Source organism: Alligator sinensis, unplaced genomic scaffold, assembly GCF_000455745.1.
Source record: "Alligator sinensis unplaced genomic scaffold, ASM45574v1 scaffold590_1, whole genome shotgun sequence".
In the NCBI taxonomy this organism is placed as follows: Eukaryota; Metazoa; Chordata; order Crocodylia; family Alligatoridae; genus Alligator; species Alligator sinensis.
The window spans coordinates 938,838-961,218 of NW_005842497.1; the positions used below are offsets into that span (position 1 = coordinate 938,838).

Here is a 22,381-nt window from a genome sequence, read left to right on the forward strand (position 1 = left end):
CCCAGATTAACTTGGCATTGAATAGGTACCTCACAGTATTGAAGGCTATGCATTTCGCTGGACCTGCATCCAGCCATTTTAAGTCAACAAACTTGTCTCTTCCCTGACCCTTTTGAGCTTTTGTTCAAAAGTTTGAAGGCTGCTTACTGACAAGTGATTTGTTTCCATTAGAACATGCCTCATTCCAGCCATCCGTGACTATTTTGTACTTAGGGCTTTATAACCAGCACGTCTCAACATTCCTAAAATCCCAGAGAGGATCTGAAAATAGAATAAGAAATGAGCATTTAAATTAAAAGCAACAGCCCTTGCATGAAGCTGCCAGGTTTTTATGGTAGATAGTGTCTTTCTGCCCCCTCCTTTCCAGTCTTTCTTGTTCACAGGGTTGTAAGCCGTATTTTCCATAATATTTTGCAATGCCACAGAGGTTTGCATTCACTCATCTATTTATAGGAGTCTGTTTTAAAGTGAAACAGGTGTCAAGCTGAATGAGGCTGTTGCCAGCATACATGTCCTTTATAGGAGGAGAGGGGAGGGGGGTTTACTACTTTCTGTGCTTGGGGTATTTACAGTTCAATTGTTAATCTCTCTGTGCAGTAGAGAAGGGGAAAGGGAAGATCAGTTTTCAACTGAGGATATGAAATGTTCGCACTTCAAACTCCATGGGGCTTGTACTTTTGCTTTCTAATTTGTGTAAAGTGAGTTTAATGCTTGAGAAAGGTACCAGATGGCTTTTCCAAAGGAAAAAAATATTTGATATAGCCACAGAATAGGGGTAACATGCAGAGTGGAAGTAAAAGTACCCCAGCCAGCCCCTGTGACACTCACCAGCCCTAAGGTAACCACTTCTGACAAAGGTTAGTCCAATCTCCATGCCTCTTTGGTCCATGGTCTTCCTGATACTGTTATTATTTGTTTGTGTTGTGATAGCGCCTAGCAATCAAGGAGGGGATTAGGACCCCATTGTGCTCAGTACAGTACAGACAAACAACAAAAAACAGCCCCTGACCCAGAAAGCTCATAGTCTGCATGTCAGATAGGACACAACAGGTGGACAAAACAGACAAATGAGTTGGGAATAGGGTGGGAGAAGAAGGTAACAATAAAAGAGAATTTATCTGAAAAGCAGAGGTCACAGCTCATTGCCTGCCTTCACTTTGATTGCTGTGTTAACAGGGCTTATTATCTGAGCACTAATCTCATAGGAACCATAGTGAGACCACTGACTCATTTCCCAACCACTGATGCATTTCACATAGGACAATGAATAGCCCCCAAATCATAATGACTGCTAATCGCTACTAGTACCAACCTACATTTGTTATTATAATTCATTATAATCATAACAGCACACAAGAGGGTGCCTGGAATCTCACAGCTGAAATAAAGGCCAGCTTAAGACATGCAGGGTTGTTGGTTATAGCCGTATTGGTCTAAGGACATTGGCAGGCAAGGGCCTTTGGGTAAATGTCATATCTTTTATTAGATCAACTAAAATAGTTGGGAAAAAGTTCTTTGCAAGCTTTTGGGCACAAACACCCTTCTTCAGGAATTGGAGACTGCTGCTGTTAAGGGTTCTCCAAGGTAGAAAAGAACTAAAGTTTAACAAAGTCTGTGAAAATGTAAATGAGTGGAAGTTTGGAAGACAATGGGTAGAGATAGGAGGGAAGGAGTGGGGAAGGGAGGGAGATGTGTGAAGAAATGTAAGTGGTCAGCTTCAGGCAGGTTACCTGGTGAATTATGTCAGGCAGGTTACAATGGGTCATAAATCCAGTGTCTATGTTAAGTCCATGATTTTTTGTAACCAGTACATTTATGAAGTGAAGTTCATAGGCTCATGTACAAAAGGTGTTCTGTAAATTCCCTTTGAGGATTAGAACTGAGAGATCAAAGAGGGAGTGACTGTCTTGTGAGAAGTGTGCACCCACAGATAATTGGATATATTTGTCTTTGATGGATTTTCAGTGTGCGTCCATTCCAGTATGCAATTATTGTTTGTTTTTTCCTACATATTCTCCATCAGGACATTTGGTGCACTGGATGAAATATATTACATTTCTGGAAGCGCAGGTGTAAGGAACAGTGATGGTTCTGTTGTGGGATGTAGCAGGACCAGACACAGGCATGTGTGAACTGGGTGGCCGCTTGGGGCCTGAACAGAAAGGGAGCCCAAAAATGGTAATTTTTAATTATTATTACCATTATCCCTGGAGAAGGGGGGCCAATACTAAAAGTTTGTCCAGGGACAGGTGGTTCTAGAAAGATCTCTAAGAGTTGGGTCTTCTTCTAGTATAGGTTGCAATTGTTTGAGGGTCTTCCATATAGTTTCCAGGGGAGGATAGTATGTCATAACTAATGGTGTGCTAACACATCTCCACCAGTCTCACAATAACTGTGTTCTATTCACTACTGATCTAACCTATGCTGCTTAACGAAAACTACGTAACTTAGATTTACTCTGCCTTGGGCTTTTTGAATGTTTGTACTGAGCCAAAGAGACATGATGCCTACCCAGAGGAGTATTCCAATTGAGCTTAAATTTGACTGGACAAAGGGAGGAAGGACGGAGATAACACCAAGATGTTATATGACTGCTCAGAGAAAGTTAGCATTTAGCAGGAAGGAATATGGACGTTCTTGGCTGAAGTTGGTGTTTAGCCACTGAAAGCACAAACAAACAGGGATGAAGATGCCATCACTTAAGGGAAAGGAGAGAAAAGTGTTTTAGGGCAAGATGAAAAATGATAGCAAGAATAAAAAGCTGAACATGAGCGACTCAGGTGAAAGACCATGTCTCCCATTACCAGTCAACTGGTCCAGTTACTGTCACTTGGGATAGTTGGTTTTTATGGTGTTTACATTTATCCAAGAACTGGACCAAGAAAATTCCCACAGCACCCAAAAAGCATGCATACATTTCAAGAGATAAAAACACCTGGGTAAGTTTAATACATAAAAGGTGGAAAATGTAGGTATACTAAGGAACATTGGCCCATCCTTGTACTGATGAAAAATAAACTGTATTTCTTTGAAAGAAAAGGTCCACATAGAACTATCAATCCTACCTCAAGGAACGAGTTGTCATTACAGCACGTGGATTTTTAAGTGCAAAAATACCAGTGCATCATTTGCATGTGCAATTCCTGTGATTCATCATAAGTTCACAGTAACTGAATATACAAATGACTACACAGATTTTCAACTGACTATTTGCACATTCCATTATCATATTTGCACAAATCATCATGGTACTTGCAAGTACAAACTATATGCACACATTTTTGTGCATAATTAGGACAACTTGGATTTTTAAATGCAAGTCATGAAAATCAAAACTGCATTAGGGAAGTGTAGAGACTGATATTCTGTATGAGCAATTTGACCACAGCCTCAAAACTACACAACAAACAGCATTTTAGAACGACTGGCTTTTTTAAATAAGGAGAAAATTACCAGTGAAAATAAAGTAATGAATAAATAGTGGAGAATAAATACGGAAAATATCAAACATCATGGCATACCTGAAGACAAGACACTCTTTGAAATTTTCATTTTAAGGGCCAGGTTTTCAAAACTGATCAGTGTCTTCCATTGCTGAAAATGAAAATGACACATGGTTTTGAGTACTACTGAAAATCTTGACACTTTACTGAAATGTGTAGATAGGAGCTAAACAACTAAAGCAGATCTATGCTATTCCTGAATCAATTACTTATGTTTGAAATAAGGTCTACTGTAATGGAAACCATTTCTGTCATACAGTGGTACATTTCAAAAACTAAAGACTATGAATGTTATAAAGAGCATAAAAGAAGCAGTTAAGTAAATCCTCATTTTATTCGGAGTACTGGCACTACTACATGTGGATTTTGCCTCTCTCTAAATGTAATTGAGTTATACCAGCTTCATTCTCTAATATTTGCAAAAAGGTCTTTGTGCAACTGGAGATGCCCCACAGAGTAGGGTCACTTGGCTGGCAGCTCAACTCTTTTCTATTTGCTCCATTTCATCATTTCCAAAGAGGTACAGCACACAACAAAAGCTTCACCCACAGTGGGATTTAAGATGGACATTTGAAACTAAAGCAGTGGCTCTCAACTGTTTTAGGCTCCCAGCACCCCATCATAACACCTGTGAATTGAACTGTATCCTATTTCAATAATGAATATATTTATTGCAGCACTTATGGCACAGGTGTAGAGAGAGGGGTGAAGTAAACACTTAGCTCCTCACAGAGCAGTTTGGGGGCGAGGGGGAAGCGATCATGACCTTACCTCCTTGCACTGGAGTTGGTATGGATGAACCTGTGCTTATCTCCTCACACAAGGGCCGGAGGGAAGAGCAAGGAGTGAGCATTTTGCTCCTAATGCAGGTGCCGGCAGGGACAAGCATGAGGTGATCCAGAGATAGGCCTGCACTTACCTCCTTGTATAGGGGTCACATGAGGAAGAGTGAGGCTAAGTACAGACAGTCAAAAAGCCCAAGGCTGAATTGATTCAATCTTTGCAGGTTAGTCTAAATTGCATAGATTGAACCGATGAGCAGACATTCACTTTTGATTCCGGAAATGCAGCCACATTCCTGCAGTGGCCCAGGCCAAAAGTCAGGGGGCGCTAGAGCACATCTCCCTGCTTGGCTGGAGCAGATGGCTTGGGCCAAGGCTATCCTGCCTACCTAGTGGGGGGAGATGCAAAGCATTCTGGGATGCTGAGGGACTATGAGTTAACTTTAATCTTGAGGGGATCTGGGCCAGAAGTGCAATAAATTTATTTAGCCTAAATCAGTTAAGTCTGTTACTATATCCATCCAGGTGTATCTTAAACCTGTTTCAGCCATTTTGAAAGCAGATCATGTGCACTGATTTTCTGTTGTGTTACAGATTTGAAACCGGTTTCCTTTTACCAGTTTATGTGTAATTTCTGCCGCTAGCCTGAGTGTTTATCTTCTTGTATCCCATGGCACCTTCAAAAGGATTTCATGTCACCCAGTTGAGAACCACTGAACTAGAGAGAGTGTGATCAGATGAGAGGATTGCAGTACAGCTGCCCTCAGCAATGGAGCCCAAAGCTGCAGCATCCCTGGAGAGTGAACTGCTGGTAACACTTTCTACAAGACTCTGGTAACCTCTTGCCTTTGATCCGTCATAGCCCAGGTATGTTAATTTCCTGGAACAGCAAAGATCACATTATAAATTGCATATTTTTCTCTTGCTTGTTACTGGGAGTTTCAGGTACTCACAAAAATTGAAATGAATAAACAAACAGAACTCCCCTCCCCCTTGTAACTTATAAACCCTTTAAACTTCTCTCAGTCTCCAACACAAGTACTTCACAAACTTCAACTATTACAATGTACAACAGTAGCAACAACTGTTTCAGGCTTCCTACCTGATTGAATCTCAATTTTAGCCATCCATTGGTAATTAAAGAAAACATTACTTAGGATGGCAACATGCAATCTCTGCCGCCACCCCCGACCAATGTTTCCATCCGTGGCCGAGGTATCCTTTACCCAAACAAATCCCCCTAGTTTCACTTTAAAAAAGAACACAAAATGAGACTGCCAGTGATGGTGATAGTGTTATTAGTACCCACTTTTAGGGTCTTATGCCTGACATCCTCTACCCAGCCATTAAAAACCCATCCCTAAAATATTTTTTTTCCAATCTAATTATATCTTCTGGCTGCTAACAATACCTTTCCCCCTTGTATTTCTCTCAGGATGTGGAGAGATAAATAATTATGCTATTTGAAGTGTGAGGCAGGAGGTTGGGAGGAAGAATCTCATGATTCAGCTGAATCTGCTTTCTTTCTCTTTGCCTGTCCACTCTAACCCATGGAAAATGGAATTTAAACCCAGACAACTTACTTCTGAATGCAACAGGGTTTAGTTACCATGGTTTAGCTTCGTTTACAGTGGGATGGAAATGGACAGATGGAACAGTTGCAACAGATCGGCTGCCATTTTTACGAGCAGCAAGTTCTACCCTATTGAAATGGTATAAATTTCTGTCTATCCACACCTTCCTAGTAACGACTCTTGCAGTAGCTGGGCCCATACGTACTTATAGTCTGATATGTTACCTTAGCAACATTTCCTTTCCATTCTGACTGCCATGTATGTCTGCATTGCTCCTTCCATTCACACCATGTTCTCAGTGTGTGATATACCTGGTTTCTCAAGAGCCACAGAACTAGATTTTAAGCTCGTTGAATCTGGGGCAGAAATCTGTACAGTCCAGATCACGCTCCTGGAGCTCAATAAGTAACTAAACAATACAAGCACCCCAAGGGCAGTAGGAACCACATTGCTCACCTTTCAAAGGATGTGACACCCTCTTATGGAGTTCATTTACATTAACATAAATATTCCATTAGTAGAACTGTTTATAACATACTTCACTCTCAAGAGGCATTCTGCAATATGATTCTTCAACCACTTATGTTTGACTAATGTGTATCACATTTGAATAATATAAAAAGACAACTGAGTTAAGTGATTGAATGCCTGGAGAAAACCAATGTTAATTTCCACTAAAAGCAAGGACTATTCCCTTAATTTTCTACCATAATTACTGTAATATTTAGCTTACAAATAAAAATGTTGCAAGAAAAAGTTTGAAATGTTAGGCTATTTTGTTAGCATTATTCCAAAAATGATATTTGGTTCATGTGTAATTCCCAACACATCCATATGATCCACAACCAAGGCTAGCAAAGTGCTGTGTTCTCCACCCCCACCCCCCAAATTACTAGAGCATTAGCATAATAAGAAAACCTATCAGCATTTAGTATATGGAGCAACTTCTAGGTTCCAGGTTAAACTCACTCCAAAAACCCTATGGGTGAAATGCATTATGGAAAAATAATGCTCTCCCTCCAGGAAATCCTGGTTTTGTATCTATGGGTGTGTATACATGAGCAGAGAGGCAGCTCTGATGTGCTGTAATTCTAGTGTGTCAGAGCAGACTCGATTAATCGAGTCTACTGAAGCATAGCTCCAGAAGAGTAGGGTCAGTTGGCTGGCAGCCCAGCTCTTTTCTATTTGCTCCATTACATTGTTTTCAAAGATCGTTTCCAATTACCATGGTCCAGCAGCCTTCCACATTTCATGCATCAGTGTCCCTGCACTTCAAAATGGCAGCAGGGGCACTTTATCTAAAACTTGTTCAATGCTCTAATCATCTAAAGTTCTCAGAGGTGGTCTAATTAAAGCACCTGCCCCTTTCCCACCAATCCCAGAGCATGTATACAAATGCCTCATGTGTTTGGAAGAGGCTTGTTAAGACAGAGAAGGTGAATAAACACTTGGAGATGAGCTGACACACAGAAATATCCACTCTGCTTCCTCAGCTGTGTACTAGCAGTAGTACTTCAGTCACCATTAATAATAGTGGGATGTCACTATCCAAAATACACTATGATTAATAAAGAACTCAGCCCACCAGCACCCAGAATAGATTAGAATCAGGTTTCCCCTAAATAGAATGCAATGATCTTTAAAAAGTCACACCAGAAGAAACAAGGAAATAGAGAAAATCTAATGCATGAAGAATATGTTTAAATTTAAGTTTAACAAGCATGATACTTCATATGCAGAATATTAGGGCTGTGCGAAACTTCACCAGCCACTTCGTTTTAGAGGTGCTTTGGCCCATTTTAGCACCCAAAACACTGAACTTGAAACTAAATGGAAGGCTCCAAAACATCTCCGAAACAAAACGAAACCATCTGAAATGTTTCAGTAATATTTCAGATGTTTTTGAGCAGGGCTTGCAGGGAAACAGAAACTAAGAAGAGGGAGGGGGAAGAGAGGCAGAAGGACTGCTTTGATATTGACATCTGTAGCTGGCCAGTGTGTGCAAGCTGTCTCTGAGGTCCCTTCCAATCCCAGTGCTCTGGGGGAGGGATGGCAGCCTGCTGTCATCCCGCACACAGATCCGGGGGCCTGCGCACTCCAGGAGTTTGGCACAGCCCTGCAGCCTCCCGGGGGCATGGGCCCTCTGATCTGTATGCAGGATGACAGCATGGTACCACTGCTGGCTGAGGCCAGAGCCAGCACCTGAGTCTGCTCAGTGCAGCCTGAGCTGAGCACAGCTGGGGGACGCGTGGGAGAAGCCCCCGTGGCTGCCCTTCCCAGCCCCATCCCTTGCCCAGCCCAGCCTCCCAGCACTTAGGAAAAAGAAAAAGCCCTGCACTCACTGGCTGTAGCATGGGCTGTGGGGGCTCTGGGGCCTCCTGGCAGAGCCTCCCCATGCAGCCCCTGCTCCTCAATTGCTGCCCCCCCCCACACCCAGCCCCATCCCTGAGGGCCATCCCACTCAGCCCAAGCATCCTGGCACTTGAAAATAAATAAATAAATAAATATATAAAAGCCCTGCACTCACCAGTGGCAGGAGTGGTGATTGGAGCCTCTGGGTGCTTGTGGCAAATCCCCCCAACACAGTGCAGGACAGTGGGGGGCAGCAGGGATGGGCCCCCCATTTGGAACCTGAATGGCACCTGCCCCATGAAGCGGGTGCAGTGTGGCTCAGCAGGGCACTATGTGCTGTCTGGGAGCTGGGGCAGCTCCAGCAGTCAGCCAAAGCCCCAGTGGCCCCAACTTCCAGACAGAGCGCAGTTCCCTGCTGAGCCACGTTGCATGGGACAGCTGCTGCACAGGTGCCAGGCGGGGGCAGTCCCCACTGCCCCATGCTGCGTGAGGGGGCTCTGCCACGAGCCCTCAGAGGCCCCAATTGCCACTCCTGCAACCGGTGAGTGCAGGGCTTTTTGTTTGTTTTTTAAAGTGCTGAGACTAGGCTAGGGCTGGTTGGGCAGGGGATGGGGCCGGGCAGGGAAGCCATGGGGGCTTCTCCTGCAGATCCCCACACCCGGGGAGAGACAGGCACAGCCGGAGGAGCCATGGGAGAACCTGCAGCTGCCCGGCTGTGCCTACCTCTCCCTGGTTGATTCGAATCCCTGAAACATCGTCGAAATGCCACAACAGATTTGGCCGAATCAAAACAGAGCAGTGATCCAAAACACTGAAACAAATCACTGTCCTCTGGAATGGCCGAATCCGAAATTGAAATGAGACATAGCCGTTTCGCACAGTCCTACAAAATATACACTACCTTAAGGGGTTTAGAGAAGGAAAGAACACACCCATGGCCAGATTCTCAGCAAGTGAAAGTCAGAATGGCTCAGCTGATTCTCATAAAGCCAATTTCCATCACAGACTGATGGAAGTGTGACATAAAGGTCATTTAAAGTGTAATTATTCCCAGTTTATCATATTTACAGGAAGTTAAATTGCTTTGTGCTGACCTACTGTGAAAACTACAAAGCTTAATTGCTGTCAAAAATTTACCTTAAATGAATAGGTTTCCAGCAGTTCTGTGGAGAGACAGAAGAAAATATATAACAAACTGAATTTGAGATCCTGTCACGGTGCTTTTGCTTATTCTTAAAACAGGCTGGCTGGCTGGAAAGTATCCTTTCATTCTTTTCATTAGTAGAGGAGAAGTCTTCCTTAATACATACATTATTTTTTTTAAATCCCCAAATAAGAAACCTGGGAACAGAGATTAGAATTTTAAATCAAATCTAAACAATATTTAAAAATAAAGGGTGCATTTCCTGACTAAGCCAAGGAATTTTTTTTTACATATATGGCATTATGTCCCCAGGATAACTGTTATATTCATAATGCTAGAACTCAAACAGAATTGCCCATTGCATATTCTTCCTCAAGTAACATCCTTTAACATAACTGGCCTTTCAATTGCTAAGAGAGCTATTTTCTCCCATGATAAACTTAGAGAACATACTGTGATGCTTGATATACTATGACCTCATGGGCAACACATATCAGACTTTCTTGAACTTGGCCACAAGCACATTAACAGACTTAGAACAGAAGACTCCAAAAATAGCCTAAATGATCATGGTAGTGTAGAAGTGATGTTGTTGCTGAAATGGTTCATGAAGTCCAGGAAATACGAGGTTCAAGAAACAATACTGTGATACTTGAAAGCTTGTCTCTGTCTATCCCAACCATACAATTGGTCCAAAAAAACATATATCACACAAGAATTCTTAATCCTAGATGGTCAATGAATTTAACAGTCATCACACATATTTAACTACCACTACTGATATTTTCAGAAAAAAACTGTAGCCCCCTCATCTCACACATGTATATTTGTGATCACGTTTACCACAGCTGCATATACAACTTTAGTTGTTTGTTCACTCATGTAAACAGTTATTTGACATAATCAGGTGGACTCACACACATTGGTATGCAATTCCATGTAGAAAGGAGCCTTCATTTCTTAAAAGAGATTTTGCTTTTCAGAGTTATTCACATAAAAACCCCAGCTGAGAGAACATTAGAGATTCTTCCATGTACACTTAAATTCATAAGAGTCTTAATCATCCCTATTATTCACATCTATTACTATCTTAGGGGAGATGAAAGATGTTTGACAGCAATTGTTGTAACAAGTTATTCTAGTTTATGTGACCTATGGTCTAATATTTTCACCTGTGACTGTACTAATTCCTGCTACTGCTGACACTAATCGAACTGTTCTTTCAAACCCCAATTCAGCAAGGTGCCTAGTTAGGGTGACCACCTTTTGAAAATGGAAGAGTGGGACATGTTTGCCCCCACTCCCCGTAGGTGATATGGATGAAGCGGAACTAAGTGGAGCCTGAGGGGGGCAGGGGAGGATGCAGGGGGCCCGCTGCAGAGCTTGGGGGTTCATGCCCTGTGGCCCTCCCCCTGGGGGTCTCCATAGGCCAATGTATGGAACCTAGTGTGGGAGGTCAGAGAGTCTCAGTGCCACTGCTGGGAGCCTTACACCAGCCGTGCCACCATGGCAAGGCACCCCTGCCCACCCAGCAGCAGCATTGGGCACAACTCTGTGCCACTGCTGCCCCTGCTGCTGCTGGGCAGTCAGGGGGTACCTCACCAGAGGAGCACGGTTGGCGCAGGGCTCCCAACTGTGGCAGCACCAAGCCCTCCATGCCTCACTTCACCCTCCCACTCTGGGTCCTGCCTGCTGAGCCGCAGAGGCACCAGGGAGAGGGCAGTAGAGTGGGGAGCCTCAAGCCCACTGTTGGCAGCCCGCATCTGATGCTGCCCTATGCACAAACATAGGGGGCATGTGCCCCCCACCCCATATGCCCTCCCTGGGAGCGCATGCATCAGTGAGGAGCTGGCCCCCTTGCTACTGAAATAAGCCTTTGGCAATTCACAGGAACAGACCGAATTTTCTTATTTACAATGATCAAGCAAAAAAATCTGTCCCCTGTGAAGGATTAAGTAGGATTTAAGGTGTTATGGGTAGGATTGAGATAAATTGTAGGAAATAAATAAGAAGGTGCAAAAGCATGAAGAATTTTTGCAAAATGTGATGGGATCAGAATTATATACGTAGTCCAATGCAGGGGTCTATTTAAAGCATTTTAATAGCATTGTAGATACACTTGTTCTGCTTTGATTGCAGAATAATTCACCTTTAAAATAAATGGCACGCTAGTAGCTTCATGGATGCATTTGCCTGTTCAAGGTAGGGCATGTGCTAGGCATAGTGTGGCCACCTGTCCCTAACTGGTTGAGACAGTCCTGAAATGTAAAGATCAAATCGTGGTCCTGGGCTGAATGACTCCAGGACAGCATTTTTCCTGGATTTCCTTGGACACAGTTAACTACTGCCTCAGTATCATGTGCAGGGATCCGGGTTTTCTGTTCACCATGGAAAAATGAGGGAAGCCAGTTCCAGCCTTCAAGGGGCTGATTGGGGCTGGGGGGAGCAGGACACAGGGGGCTACTAGGTGAGCTACCCATGGCTCCATCCCACTCCCCCAGATGGTCCCCACAGCCATGCATTTCCACCTGGGCCCTGCCCTAGCAGGGCAGCACCCCCAGCCCCAGTCCCAAATGCCAACCCTGCCCCACTCCCTCCCTCAATGGGCCTCAATAAAAGGTATCACACACAAGAATTGTTAATCCTAGATGGTCATTGAATTTAAGCCATCACATATTTTAAATACCAATACTGATATTTAAAAAAAATAGTGGCCCCCTCATCTCACGCATGTATATTTGTGATCTCATGATTACCATAGCTGCATACACATCTTTAGTTGTTTGTTCACTCACGTAAATAGTCTTGTGACTTAATCAGGTTGGACATGTTTCTGTGAAAATGCACACTCTGTACTCACACACATTGCTTTGCCTCCATGCCCTTATTTCTGCCCCCACCCCATGCCTCCTCCTCCCATTGACTTACCTGCAGGCATCTGGGGGAGCTGCTCTCCACTGCTGCCCAGCTTTATTGCTGGCCATGTGCATGTGTGCATGTATGCACATGTATGTGGAGCCCCCTGCATCCTGCTCTCCCCGGCCCCAATCAGCCTCTTGCGGGTTGGAACTCTTTCAGTCTGCCAGGGGAAACCTGCAGTTTCTCGCATTTTTCCATGGTGAACAGAAAACCTGGATCCCTGCACATGATACTGAGATGGTAGTTAACTGTGTCTAAGGGAATCCGGGACAAATGCTGTTCTGGAGTCATTCAGCCCAGAACCAGGACTTGATCTTTAAATTTCAGGACTGTCTCAACCAGTTAGGGACGGGTGGTCACACTATGCCTAGCACATGCCCTACCTTGAACAGGCAAATGCATCCATGAAGCTACTAGCGTGCCATTTATTTTAAAGGTGAATTATTCTGCAATCAAAGCAGAACAAAGTGTACCTACAATGCTATTAAAATGCTTTAAGTAGACTCCTGCATTGGACTACGTATATAATTCTGATCCCATCCCATCTTGCAAAAATCCTTCATGCTTTTGCCCCTTCTTATTTTTTTCCTACAGTTTATCCCAATCCTGCCCATAACACCTTAAATCCTACTTAATCCTGCACAGGGGACAGATTTTTTTGCTTGATCATTGTAAATAAGAAAATTCGGTCTGTTCCTGTGAATTGCCACAAGCTTATTTTTTCCTGCCTTATCCTGTTCACAACAAAATTCATTTTTCTCTACTGCTAGTACATGGCAGGCCCTAGTGGTATTCTGTTTCTGTTTCCTAGCTGTGGTTTAAAGCTAGGGATATACTGATACATAAGTTCCTTGATGAATGGAAACTTAAGTAGCAGTCCAGATGTCTACCTGGTGAGCTAAACAGACAGGCTTCCATGCCACACAATAAAGCTATAGAGTCCATCTATGTTGCCATGGACAAGTACGTAACAGTGCCTGAATGTGCCTGTACTGTTGCAAACTCCTGATCCTGTTAATCAGGTACTAGATGAACTGCCTTATCATTATTCAGTATAACCCCACCTCTTCCCAGCTGGAATACTGACTATATTCTCATGATTATGAGAAGCCAGAAAAATGCTGTCACAAGGGGGAAATGGAGATTTGTGATAACATTCAAGGTGAAGAAGAATATGTGAAGGTCTATTACACTACTGAAGTTGTGGTGGCAGTGCTATTCTCTTCAACAGGAATACATCTGGACTGCTGGAAATGGAAAGAATCTGAATGTAGTTTAGAAAAATAAATGGCAACAGAAAGGGATGGAGAGGTTTTTATACACACTCTGAACGACACAGGATGAAACTGCTGTGAGGTGCCCAAAGCAGTGGGATGGATTAGTAAGACTGACATAAAAGGAGGTTCATGGGGCAGAAGAACTGTTCTGGGGTAGTGGAGAGGAAATCAAAGCACAGGGAAAATCTGATACAAATCACCCCTGTTCCACTGTAAATGTTTTGGAAATCAAACCTGGATTCCCTACCACAGTTATAAAACATCCCAGAGCACTAAGGGTTAAAATGCATGCTGCTGTTTTAGCTTCACCATGTCAAGGGAAAAAGCAGTTGAAACATGTAATCACAAAACAAAACAGAAAATCCAGCACTTAAACTATATTGACACTTAATGCCTGCAACCGGGTTTAAAACAGTAAATTCCAAACAGCTGAACATTCAGGGTACATTTGATCACGTAGAGTTATGAAACAGTGTCAGAAAAGATGAAGCTTTCCAGAGGATTTAGCTTGTGAACTTGCCCAAGGGAAGATGCTCACCAATCATGTCTGATAGCTACATGAAGTATTTGAGCCAAACATTTCTGTTAGTAATGTGCTAAGCCAATTTACAATCCTGCAAGTGCTGCTGAATTTGGAAGGTTGACTGGCGTTTGGGGAAGTCAGGTGTGCTGCTACGCATATGACTAGGGAAAACTCTGCTGCTTTTTTGAAGGTTTCATTGCAACTCTGTCATACCTATGAGTAAAAACAATTAAACCCTATACTCCAACTACAGCTAGTTCTTGCTATCTGAACCTAATGAAATCCAAGGTCAGGCTGAACAGAAATTTGTGATATGATGCAAGTAGGGAAGGCCTCTTACCACACATCAGGCCTCATTAACATTCATTCAGTTTAACACATTGCTTAGATTAGCCATGTTGGTGCCTCTTATTTGTCCTTCATCAGATGGTTACTGCTCTTGCAAATATATAGAAAGGACTGTTCATTGTACAAACAGCCTTATCCCTAAACAAACAAAAGTGTTTGTGAACAAAAAAGTGCATTCACTAGTTCTTATTTCTATCCCCTTACAACATTTATACCAGCCAGTCCAGGTGCAGAAACACAACCATGTGACTTTGATGATGAATTAGTCCTTATCTAGCCTAGACATTTCCTAGAAATTCTCACTATCACTATCTGTGTAACAACTGTGGGACCTTTACTGTGAGCAGGGCCCCAGCAGCTGCCATTGTTTTAAAAGTCATGTTATTTCAACTAGTGTCCATACAACCACAGTTAATAAACTCTCAGAAACACATGCCTTCTTGCAGTGTGCAAGAATCTGAGTATAATATACTTTACATAGGACCTGATACTAGAAACATCTTTTCATCCTAGCTTTTTGACTTGGGTTAGTAACTGGGGAGGACAGTGACAGCATAGGAAGGGCAAGAAAAGTCATGTGGGATGTAGTCTGCTTAAATTGCTATAGTCATGCTTTTTACATTCTATTTGATGAATACAATATCAGCCACTATGTTAGTAACTATGTTTTTTTCTTCTTTTTAATTGTTACATGAATATAGCATTGCTAAGAGCTGCCAGATGGGTTTTGCTAAGGCTAAAGATTTCTATTTGGCCACAGAACATCTAGGGAGCGTCTAGATGTGCATGGACATTTGGTTCCCTGGGGACAAATAGTGGCGGGGTACCTTGCACCGCTGCTTCTTGTCTGTGGGGAATGCCCATGCCACATGCACTTTGGCGCACAGCAAGTTGCCCTGGGTGATGCAGGGGAGACTGGGGCCAGCAATGCTGCTGGCACCAGCAGCCTTACCTAGGGTCCTGGGGGCCTCCTGGAGGCCATCATGCAAATGTGTTTGCAGCACCACATACCACACAAATGCGCTCGTCTGGATGCACCCCTATAGCACAATCAGCATCCGTGTGGCATTCTTAACACTGCTCTATTTTTAGGCTTCTCATGGTTAAAGAGGTGGCAAGTCTCCATCAGCAATGGCATAATCAGAACAGTAGTCACCAAATCCAAACCATTTTGAGGCTCAGGATAAGTCCACAAGTCCTTGTTTCAAGCCTGAAGCAATGCAGCAAGTTGTGGTTACTCAATGTGCAACAATCCAGAGACCACAGAGTGGCAGAGACCTTCAAATTGCCAATACACTTGCATTTCCAGCATGGGTTGTGTATTCAAAAGCCTTTCAATTAAGGCTGTCCCAGATTGTGTGTAAAAAGAAGCGGTAGGGTAGATTTTTTTTTCCTTTATTACTAGAAGGTTACAACAGTTGCCCAGTGCTCTGCCTGTTAGGGAACAGATTAGGTCTTTCCCCTTACATATATAATTTCAAAGAGAGTTTTGCCCATTTAAGGCCTGTAAGACTGGACCCCCAAGAAGAATGAACAAACTTTATAGCTGGCCTGTTGACCTGTACCTGGGATCTAACTGGCTACAGATCTGCCTAGTGGCTATCTTTCTTATTCTTTGTTTGATCAGCCAAATCCACTTCTAGTGTTCACAGTGGTACTTTTTTAACCAAAGAAAGGTTATATAAAGTGAAGTAACACAAAGGCGAGATGTGGATGACTCACTATCCTTATGCAAATGAAGTTGCGTAAGCCTGTTTTTCTCAGCAGTTTTTTTTTTAAAGCCTAAACAATGAGTTGAAATTCTCAGTACTGGAAGCTAAAAATGTTTAATAAAAACAGTACTCACTCTGCTTTTACCGTGTCCTTCACACCCACATCTGGTGCAGTGTTTACTACTTAAAATAGAAAGTTGGAACTTAATAAACCCTAACATTTATCATAGTATTTAAGAATCTATCAAAACATCAGGCCTGCCAGAATTGGAGCTCGCTTTAAACAAAGCAGCCTTGCAAATAGTCAGATCAACAGTTGATGATGTATTTTCAGAGAATGTAGATATATGCACTGAAATATTACACCTACAGTAGATAACAGGGGCAGGTTAGAAAGAAAGTAAAAATAAAGACAGACTATTTCTTGGCTACCACAGGTAACTGTAATAACAGAAATTCAGAAAATTATTTAGATTTAGTTTTCATCTCATGGCATTTCTACCTAGTTCTACCTACAGCTTTAAGCTGATGGTTAATATCCTATAGCTTTATTTCTTATACTACAGCTGAAATGTTTTTGTGTTATGACTAACAAACACATTTGAGGAGGATTCAATCCTTTATAGTACTTACATGACAAAATTTAATGAGGTTAAATCTCAAGTTTATAAACACATTAAACAAAGGGAGCATCCAACAAGTTATCAGAAGTATAATCTACACTAATTAAAAATAAGTTTTAAGAACGTACAGCCCATTTTTTACCATCATGATGGCAATTTATTAAATCTCTCTCATACTATAGGATAACACACTAGAGAACTGCAAGATACAATCAACCTGCTATCCTTTAATCACACTGGGCGTGTCTACATGTTTATTAATGCACTTTTGCTAATGCACATTACATTTAGTACCTCTTTAGTACCACTTTTACAAGTGCTCTGGGGATAGGTTGGAAGGCGCTTTAATTAGAGCAATTCCAAGAGCCCCTCTAATTAAAGTGCTGCAGCATCTCACGTATCAGCATTCCTGTGCTTAAAAATGGTGATGGGGGCACTTGAACTAAATCTTGTTTGACAAGCTTTCTTTCAAGCACCTCGCCACTGCTGTAGCACAGTAATTACTGCACTCCAGCAGAATCGATTAATCGAGTCTGCTCTGACACTAATTACAGCATGCTGGAGCAGCCTCTGTGTTTGTGTACAGGTACCCAATGTGAGGTACTAAATAAATACGCATTAGGCTGTCCTAATGCACACTAGTGAAAGTGCGTGCTTTTTTTAGTGAGGCACTAACCTATTTTTATTAATGCTCAATAGCCTATTTTTACTGTGCATTAGCATATTAGCACAGTTTTTGATGTGATGCTTTAATGCACAGTAAAATAGACTACCACCCGTTAAAGCACACATGTAGATGCGCCCACTGAGCAGTACCTTCCTCCATCAGTAGTCTTACTGATTAGTCATTTATGAGTCAGTTCACCAAAGGTACGTCAATGGGACTTCTCACAGGGTGAAGTACTGGTCAACATGCACAAGAGAGGCAATGCTGTTGGAGTGGCATTGAGCAACGGCCAAAGCAAGAACATCAGAGCAGTACATTAAGTTCCTCCGGTGCTTGCTTACCATGATGTAATAAATAAAGCCATGGAAGCATGGAGCAGCAATAGAAGAAGGCAGACAGAAGTATTAAGAGAAAGGGTAGAGTAGGGAGCATGAGAGCATGAAAAAACCTGAAAGTTTAAGGAGGGGAGCAGGGGGTTGTTGGCTGTAGCCGTGTTGGTTTAAGGACATAGGCAGACAAGGTTCTTTAGGTAGACGTGATATCTTTTATTACACCAACTAAATAGCTGGAAAAATTGGTCTTTGCAAGTTATTGGGCACAAACACCCTGAGGAAATGGGAGACATTAGGTGCAAGACAGGTGGGGGGGAAGGAATAATGTAGAACTGTTGATAGAATTTAGCTGGTAAAATGCAGACAGGTTACCTGGGGTTATCTGATGGCAGACAGGTTATAATATGCCATAAATTCAATGTCTATATTTAGGCCATGATTTTTTGTATCCAGTAGATTTGTGAAGTGAAGTTTGTAGGCTCAGGAAGGGAGCAGGTAATTCAAAAGAAGAGGCCACCATTCATAGTCACGGCACTCTGATTATTAAAAACCAACTAGGCCCTTTTTGAGTTACTAGCTACAGCTCCCTCTCAGTGTCCTAATATACTTAAGTTCCTTGCTCTCCTGGTTTTTTGGACACAGGAGAACCCCTTGATGGAATTCTAGTTCTTTAATTCAAAGGCTGCCTTTTCTATTTTATGTAATAGACAGACATTAGTTCTGGTACCATGCCCACTGTCTGTTATTCATTCAACATGACAAACATGCAGAAAGCTACGTTGAATCTATTTAAAGGAAATAAAAGCCGAGACACCAAGGCCACAAGCCACAGCTCAATGGTTCTAAGTTATCTTTAGAAAAGCAGCATTTATTGCATTGTGGCAAATCACCATTTTTTCATTTGAATAAAAACAGTGATTTTTGAGCGTTACGGTTCAAGTATGTATTGCAAAAACTAAGAACTCGCTCCCTGTAAGTAACAGGAGAGTCAAAGCAAAATTGATATTCAGAGAGTCTACTGATTGTCAGTCTTGAAGCTTATACTCTCATCAGTTTACCAACTTTGAAATTCAGGTTAGAGTGTGTCAGTAGCCTGATGGCATGATTGCTTTCCCAGATCTGAGCACAGAAATCATTTGCTACAATTCAGGGACCATTTCTTCTTTCACAAATATTTTGCAAACAGCTGTAAAGGGAGCAGGCCATGTAGAAAGTATTTTGTAGATCCCAATCCCGCCAAGACTGATATCTGCAGCTGTGAATAATATCAATGAAGTGATACAAAACTGAACATATATGCAAGCCTTTGAATGGTTGGAACCTTTGGATTTGACTAATTCTGAGGCTAAAATAAACTTTTTTAGACAAGGAATTTGTCTTAAGCATGAGTGGTTAGTAAACTATGTTCAAATAATATTGTTTCAATATTTTCAGCTTCCTACTGGAGTATTCTCATTTGGTGGAATATCTGACAAGAAAAGTTCCTTCATTCTGACCTTCAAAATAAAACTCCAAGGGTAAACAGGAAAAGCTGAGTCAGAAGTATTTGACATTTCAGTTTTGGGATTACTTCATAGAACAAAAACTAAACTTACTAACAACTACCAAAATTACTAAGTGTACTTTTAAGATCTGGCTTTGGTAAGTGAAAAGGACCTAAAAGCTCCACTGGGCATGTCTACACATACATTTACTGCTCAGTAACTTACTGTGCAGTAAGCCTTTTTTGGGCCAGAATCTACACAACCAGGCATTACAGCACAGTAACACTGTGTGTGGACCAACTTGGGAGTAAAGTCAGTCCCAAGTCAGCCCCCACACACAGTGTTACTGTGCAGTAATGCATCTACACGTGTATTACTGCACAGTAACTACTCGGGCTTAAATGTACTACCTGTATCACACAGGTAGCAAATTAATGCCCGAGTCAGCCTCAGTCACCATAGTTACTGCACAGTAAGTATGCACATGTAAACATGCCCACTGAGAGGCAAGGGAAGCTGTAGGAACTCAGTCTGTCACAGAGACATGTCCTATATGTAGATATTCCATTGCAATTTATAGTTAATGTTTATTCTTTGTCTTTAAAAAGGACAGAAATTGGCTTCTCTACTGACACCAGACTTGAGATGCAGACTTGAGGTGCCCTATAAATCCAAAGGTAATTAAATTATTAGTTAAGCATGACAATGTTACATCGGATGATTTATTTCTGAATTCTCCACTGATGCTCAACATCTGTTATGATGTAAAGGTTTTACTTCTCGGTGGCTGGAAAATAAAAGATTAAATTTATTTTCTTCCTTTGGTGTGTGTGCCTGCATGTACATGCCAGTAGCATAACTTGGGAGGGGCAAATGGGACACCAGGCCCAGGCACCAATTCAGAGTGGGCACTCAATGGCAGTTCCTAGGGAGTCCATGCCATCACCACAGAAGCAACCCATGTTTAGGGAGCTTCTGCTGAGGTAGGAGCAGCCTGTGCTGCTGTCACAACTGTGGCAGCCCTTCTTCCTGTGCCACCCACAGCACCAAAATTTCAACTTATGTCTCTAACACATGCATTAGTGGATTCACATGTGGAAGGGTGAGAAGCAATAATGGGGAGAAACCCCCCGCTCACCCTCTCCTGCTCCCTGCCATTCCCCATGGTGTAAAGACCGGCAGCCAGCAGGGAATAATTATCCTGGCCCAGGACAGGTCATCTGCAACTTAGAAACCTGGGGAAAACCCACTGGTGGTGGCAAGCTCCAGGAGAGCCCTGAAAAACTACATGGCCAGGGCAAGACTCACCTGTGATGTTGGATGACTAGCAGCTGGAAGACGAGTGTGCTGCTTGGCACCCTGGGGGACCTGCATGGGAATAAATACAGTCTGTAATCTATTGGAAGGGGATGAAGAGGATATGGAAGGTCCAAACATTGCAGACCTGAAGAAAGGGTGATAGGAACATGTGGCTCCTGGATTTTCTGTTATTTACTTTGCACTGTGTAACTTGTATAAATTTTCCACATGGAGGTTTTGATGGGAGTAGAAATGTAGGGGAAGGAGGAGCTATCTGGCATTGGTCTGCTATGGAGATGTGGACAGACATTTGCACACTGCACTGTCACTGGTAATTGCTTTACTTGGAGGCAAGAGGAGCTGTGGAGCTCCCTCCCTGCCCTTGGGGCAGCTGGTGACACTGGCAGGTATGGATGGAGGACAGGAGAGGGAAGGTGCCACTAAGCATGGAGGGGAAGGGATTGGGGAATTCTCACTTGCTTTAGGGACTGTTTCTGTGGCATGGTCAACTGAAATGTGGGAGGGTGCATCCATGTCATTGCACCCCCACTCCCTCTGGCTCTTTGCCCCTGGAATCATGCACATGAACAAAGGTAAATATAAAAAGGAAATCATGAACACAAACCTTTTTGTTTGCTTACAGTACATCTATGGTCAGGTGTATATATTCTGCAGAAATGATGGCCCAAACGCTGTTAGGTGATATTATGATTCTTTAAATAAACCATACTGATGAAAGTCCTAAATGGCTGTTGCTTGCCCCCCCAGTTCAGCTAATAAACATTCTAGTTTTATGGACTATCAGGCAGCTGTTGTCTGAAGCTGAATGTCACTGACACGGTCACTTTTCTATATATAAACAATCTGGATGGTTAGGGTAGAATGCAATTGATTTTTTTAAAAACCTCATCAAGGATGACTGATTAGTAGCCCATGTAAAATGAATTAATGGTCTTCTCCTCATCATACAGGACACGTGACCACATCATTGAATACCACTACTATGGACACCCATTTTCTGAAGACAAGCTAAAGTATGATGCTCGTGAGGAATGATTCACTCTTCTAACCCTACAAGTTGTCCCTTCCAGAGCAAGATTATGGGACCCTGGCAGAGCTGCAATGGAAAGCTAGACTTGCTTTGATAGAAGATAAATAACAAATAACAGCTGAATCAGTCTACTGCGAACTTGTTTTTTAATACATATATAGGAAAGAGCCAGGGCCTGATCCAAGCATGCAGACTTGAATATACTTTGGCTCAGTCTAAGGAGAAAGGGGTGCTTCTTTTTTCTTTCAAAAGCTTGGAAGGGATTAATGGTAATGTGGAATGCAAGACTACATAGTAAGTTCAGTGGACCAGTGGTGACAACTGAGAATAGAGCTGTGTTTAATGAAACTCTTCCCTGAACAGTGATTGCTTTACTTGGATCCCAAGAATGGGCATTTGTTAATTTTAGCATACCACAAATATATGAAAGCGCTTACAGTTTTGCTGAGCCAGCCTAGTTCAGTAATAAAAATCTAGTAATGTACAGCTGTAACCTGGCATGTGAACAACACAACGCATTTTGTAATCTTTGGATTCAACCAATTCTTTGCAATTCAAAACAACTTGGTGAACAGGATAACAACAGCAGGCTGTGCAATTTTCTATTTTACATACTCATGGGATAAATACAGACATATTCGCGCTATTGCTGTTGAGACCTGATATACATAATTCTGTGATAGCTTTTAGTACAAACACCCCTTTTATTCTCCTTTTTAAAGGTAACAAAAAACTCTCATCGTGCAAATAGTCGATAAAATAAGCAATAGTATATTTAACTACTGAAATAA

At 42.3% G+C, this 22,381-nt stretch overlaps 1 long non-coding RNA gene across 1 annotated transcript; it reads left to right on the forward strand.

The window, feature by feature from the left end:
• Positions 1 to 585: 585 nt before the first annotated feature.
• Positions 586 to 22,158, forward strand: LOC112551535. The gene is made up of 4 exons (XR_003095835.1): positions 586 to 857; positions 4,972 to 5,152; positions 19,849 to 19,917; positions 21,511 to 22,158. It is a non-coding gene; the product is annotated as an uncharacterized LOC112551535 (long non-coding RNA).
• Positions 22,159 to 22,381: the final 223 nt, after the last annotated feature.